This window comes from Gorilla gorilla, chromosome 17 (genome assembly GCF_029281585.2).
Source record: "Gorilla gorilla gorilla isolate KB3781 chromosome 17, NHGRI_mGorGor1-v2.1_pri, whole genome shotgun sequence".
NCBI lineage: Eukaryota > Metazoa > Chordata > Mammalia > Primates > Hominidae > Gorilla > Gorilla gorilla.
This window is the reverse complement of record NC_073241.2, coordinates 54,794,253-54,800,252: the sequence shown is the minus strand read 5'-3', so window position 1 is coordinate 54,800,252 and position 6,000 is coordinate 54,794,253.

Genomic DNA, 6,000 nt, shown 5'->3' with positions numbered 1-6,000 from the left:
CCAAACCACTTCCTTTCTTTATTAATTTTTTGTCTTCGTTGCGTCCAACTAGACTTCTGACAGTTATCATTCATCTCCTGGAAAACTGCAACAGCTCCCTTTCTAGATTCACAACTGATTTCAACCCTCCATTTCAATCTCCACTCAGTAAAAAGTACTTTTAAATCTAAATTGGGACTTTCAGTTCAGGTTAAAATGTAGAAAGTCGTGAATTTCTATTGTTCAGTGGCTTGCAATTTATTACTGTAGTTAGTTATTTTGGTACTCAAATTATCCCAGATCTGACCAGTGGCAGCCTCTTCAAATGACTTCTACATCTTTGTGGCATGCCCCTATCACTTTTTTTTTTAAAGCAGTTCCTTATTTGTTGACATAATAAGATTTTCCAGGCTGTCTTTGTCTTATCCTAGGTCTAGAATCAGTTTCTTCTTTGAGGATCCCTGGTTCCTTTTATTGAGAAATAGTGTTAGAGACCAAGATCTGGGTGCTAGGAGGGCTCATTACTCCTAAGATCTCATTGCTTCTTGGCCCTTTGAGAAGGCAGAGCTAGGAAACATATGTATGTAAATACATACACATACAAATATACTGACACAAATATTTATGTGTATGTGTGCACAGATACAAGCATACTTATATTCATATTTTTAAAATTATGAATTCATATTGTTACCTCTTATTCCAATCTATCCCTGCAGGATTGACTTATTTCCACCTCACATTTGTGTTTTCTTTCTTCCACAATGAGACCCCAAGCCCACAACAGTATCAATAAATTTACTTGTTTGTTCAATCTTTTAATACATTTTAATTTTTTTCAGAATTGTTTCACCCATACCTCTTCAAAATTAAACCTAACTGAAAGGAATTTAGAATTTGCTTGTAATTCTCTCCCTGCATTCCACCCTGCCCTACACATAGGGCCTAATAGTCAAATTCTGTGCTTGTCAGTTACCTGATTTTTCTTTTTTTCTCTCTACCATAATGTGATTATGGTATTCTTTGAAATAACATCTGGTTCATTTGTTTCACTTTGCTTTCCATTTTGATCCCCCTTTCCATCTTTATTGAGTTAATTTTATTTTTTGAATATTCAGAACATCAACACAATTCCAAAGGCAGAAATTGTACAGAAAGGAATATTCTGAGAAGGGTCACTTCCCCTGTATCTTTTTGCTTTGTTTCTTTCCTCTGCTCCCCAGTCTTATGGGTTACAAACTTTTTGTTTCTGGTGTATTTTTCCTGTGTTCCTTATGTAAAGGTAGGAAGATGTATCTGTGGTTTCCTATTTCCTCTTATTTCCTACACAAAAGGCAGCATAAGATATATACTCTTGTACTTTGCTTTTTTCTACTTTATAATGTCTCCTGGAAATCACACCATGTCAGTTCATAGAGCTCTTCCTCAACTGCATAGTGTGTTCAAAACCACTGGGTGAATGCATTGTAGTTTATCCCATCAATGTTTGGACATTCAGGGAGATTCCATTATTTTGCAATTACACATATGCTCAATGGATGAATTTGCACATATGCATTTTCATACTACTGGAAGTGTATTTCAGTGTAAATTCCTAGAAGTTGGCTTGCTGAGTCAAAGAATACCTGCAATTATAGTTTTGTGAGATATTACCCCTTTTACCTCCATAGGACTGGCACCATTTTGCATTCCAATCAGCACTACACGGGAGTGCCTGTTCCCCCACAGTGTCCCAACAGAGTACATTGTACAACTTTTGAATTTTTGCCAATCTGATGGGTGAGAAATGGCAAATGAGAGTGGTTTAATTTGCATTTCTCTTATGTGTAAAATTGCACAAATTTTCATATGTTTAAAGGTCATTTTATGTCTTTTTTTGTTCATGTCTTTTGTCTATTTTTCTACAGGATTTTTGGTCTTTTATTCTTCAATATTTAAATATTACTGGTATATGAATAATATTTATCCTTTTTCTGTGAAATATGTTGCAAATATTTTCTCCCAGTGTGCTTTTTGTCTTAAAGATTGCTTATTTTTTCATAGTCAAATTTATCAATTTTTTAATATTGTGTATGGATTTTGAGTCTTAGTTGGGAAGCCTTTCCCTACACTCACATTACATGCAAATTCACCTATGTTTTCTTCTAGTACTTTCATAGTTTCATTTTTAACATTAGATCTCTGATCCATTTGGAGTTTGTGTATTGTATGAGGAATGGATCTAATTTTACCTTTTCTTTTGCTTTTGAGATGGAGTCTCACTCTGTCACCAGGCTGGAGTGCAGTGGCACCATCTCATTTCACTGCAACCTCCATCTCCCGAGTTCAAGTGATTCTCCTGCCTCAGCTTCCTGAGTAGCTGGGGCTACAGGCATGTGCCACCACGCCTGGCAAAATTTTTTTTTTTTTTTTTGTATTTTAGAAGAGACAGGGTTTCACCATGTTGGCCAGGATAGTCTCAATCTCCTGACCTCGTGATCCACCTGCCTCAGCCTCCCAAAGTGCTGAGATTATGGGCATGAGCCAGCACGCCTGGCCCTAATTTTACTTTTTCTAAAGAGATATCCCACTGTCTTAACATGATTTATTAAGAATAAAGAAGACAGTCTTTATCTGAATTTCTTGCGATACATTTATCATATACTAGATTTCTGTGTATAATTGGGTCTATTTAACCCAATTATTTGCTATTTTAAAGCAAACTTAACAAACTTCTGAGCCCAGAGTGGTGGCTCAAGCCTTGTAATCCCAGTGATTTGGGAGGCTGAGACAGCAGGATCGCTTGAGTCTGGGAGTTCAAGACCAGCTAGGCAACATAATGAGACCCCATCTCTTGAAAATTCAAAAACAAAATAATAACCCAGTGTGGCAGCAGGCACCTGTAGTCCCAACTACTTGGGAGGTTGAAGTGGGAGGCTCACTTGAGCTCAGGAGTTCGAGATGCATTGAGCCACGATCGTGCCACTGTACTCCAGCCTGGTCAAGTGAACAAGACCTCAACTCTTAAAAAAAAAAAATCTGCTTATTTTGTTTTAAGTAATTTGCTATTTAATAGCAAACTTAAAAAAATTTTTAACATATGTGGGCTGATATGACAGATTGCAATTCAGAAGAGCCCAAGCCACAGAGCAAGTCTGCACCAACTTGCCAACTCTTTGCCATAAGCCTCTGTTGAGTGCTGAGGAGTAATATCCTGATAGTTGGGGACAGGGCAAGAGAGCTTTAGAGAATCATCCTTCCCAAGACACATGGCTCACTCCCTACATGCAAGGCAGTGTATAAAAAAGCCACCCCTATTGAGCTCTGACTGAATTCTTAACCCATGGATTAATGAGCAACAAGATTATTATTGTACTAAGCCACTAAGTTTTAGGTTATAATGATACGTACTGAAAGATGATGGGTATACCACTTTTATTAAACATTGTACTGGAAGTCTTGGCCAGTGAAATAAGACAAAATCAATAAATGGCATATATATTGGAAAGGAAGAAGTAAAATTTCTATTGTTTGCAAGTGACATGATTATGTACATAGGAAATCTTATGGGAGTTCAAAAAAAAAAACAACTAAAACCAATAAGTAAATTAGTATGGTTGCAGAATACAAGGTTATATGTAACTAGCATGAAATTTTAAAAATTGAATTAAATTAAAAAATTTATAATAGCAGCAAAACATCAAATAAATCTAACAAAATAAACAGGAATAAATCTAACAAAAGATGTGCAAGATCTCTGCACTGAAAACTACAAAACTTTGTTAAGAGAAACTAAAGACATTATTAAAAATAGAGAGATACTATGTTCTTGGATTGGAAGACTCAATATTATAAGGACATCAATCAGGTCTCCCCAAATGGATTTTGACATTCAACATAATCCCAAGCATAATCCCAGCAGGCTGCTTTAAAATTTTTATGAATGTTCAAAGAATCTTATTTTATTTACTATTCTATCAATCTATGGAAGATTAAAAGAATCTAGAATATCTATAACAACTTTGAAAAAGAAAAATTTGGAGATTTACAATACCTGCTTCACGACTTAGAATAAAGCTACTATCATCAAGATAGTGTGGCATTGGCATAAGGATAGACAGATCAATAGGGCAGAATAGGAAGTCTAGAAATAGCCCCATAAAGTATGGTTGATTGATTTTTTACAAAGCCTTAAGTCAATTCAATGAGGAAAGTCTTAACAAATATTGTTGAAACAAATGGATACCATATGAAGAAAAAAAGAAACTCAACCTCTATACATACATAAAATTTATGTATGCATATATATATACACAGATATATGTAATTTAAAAATTAATTTGAGAGAAGTCATATGTCTAACTGCAAAAGCTAGAACAATGAAAAAACATATAAAAGAAAAAATAATAAACTTTATGAAAATTAAAAGGACACCACTAAGAAAATGAATAGGCAATCGAAGACTGGGAAAACATTTGCAAACCATGCCTGACAAAGGACTCATATCCATATACATAAACAACTACTACATTTGTCAACCTAATACAAACGTGGGCAAAAGACTTGAACAGACCAAAAAGGATGTACAAATGTCCAAAATGTGCAAGAAAAGATATTCAACATCACTGGTCATCATGAAAGTGCAAATTAAAAGCACTATAAGATACAATTTTCCTTCCACTACAATGGCTGAAATCAAAAAGACTGATATTGCTAAATGTTAAAGATGACGTGGAGCAAATAAACATCTTGTACTTGGTTAGTAGAAATGTAAAATGGTAAAAATATTTTGGGAAACTAGAAGTTCCTCATAAAATTATACATCTACCTTTCCTATGGCCCAGCAAGTGAGTGAGAATGTTGAGAACAAGTTTATTCATAATAGTTAGAGACTGGTACCAATATCAATGTCCATCAGTAAGTGAATGGATAGTTCAATAGGGACAAATGCGTAAAATAGAATACTCTTCACCAATAAAAAGGAGTGGATGATTGATACACATGGTAACATAAATGACTCTCAGAAATATGTTGGTTAAAATAAATTGGACACATTTATATAAAGTCCCAAGAATAGGCATGATGATAGAAATCTGATCAACGTGAAGAGAGTGAAAATGGCTTGTTGATGGTTGGTGACTGTCAAGGAGCCTGGGGCTGAGGGAAATGTCTACATCAAGCTTGTCCAAGCGTGGCTCATGGGCCACATTGGATTACTTTGAATGCAGCCCAACACAAATTCATAAACTTTCTTAAAACATTATGAGATATTTTTTTGCAATTTTTTTTTTTTTTTAGCTCATCAGCTATTGTTAGTGTATTTTATGTGTGGCCAAAGACAATTCTTCCAATGTGGCCCAAGGAAGCCAAAAGATTGGACACCCCTGCTCTGCATGTTTTTATGAGTGGTAGTTACACAGGTTATACAAACCTGAATTGGATCACTTTACTGTCTTTGATGGCTTCAATTTCCCTTGTATATTTTCCAAACACCTTATTTGTGTCTTTCATTCGCACTTATAGAAACTTGAAAGTGTTTTATTTATTTAGACATTTCCTATCTCTATCATTATAATCCTTGCTTATGAGTGCAGGAACCATGTCTGTCTTGTTTACTATTGTATCCTCAGTGCCAGGAGTTTTTCGGAAGATCTATAGCCGCTCACCATATTTTAACTCCCTTCTCTTTCCTTCTTTTCCACCCCTTGAGGAACTGAAATTATTGCCAAGTCTGAACTAGAACTGGTAACACACATGATTCTTTCTGTATATAGCTTAACAGTATTTTTTGTTTGGCTTTCATCACATGCTTGTTGTATCCAGATATGGGATATGATGTCCAAGTGATGGGACTGGAGTTTCTGCCAATTTAACAGCAGACATTTTACAGGAATCCTAATTGGGTGTTTTGTCAAAATGCAGTGTTCTCGTATTGTAGGTTAAGACCTGGTTTTATGTCCTTTAACTGAAGTGAATTCATCTCATCACCTTAGCCATGGAAACTGAACAGGATAACACTAGATGTGTCATAGAGAAAACATC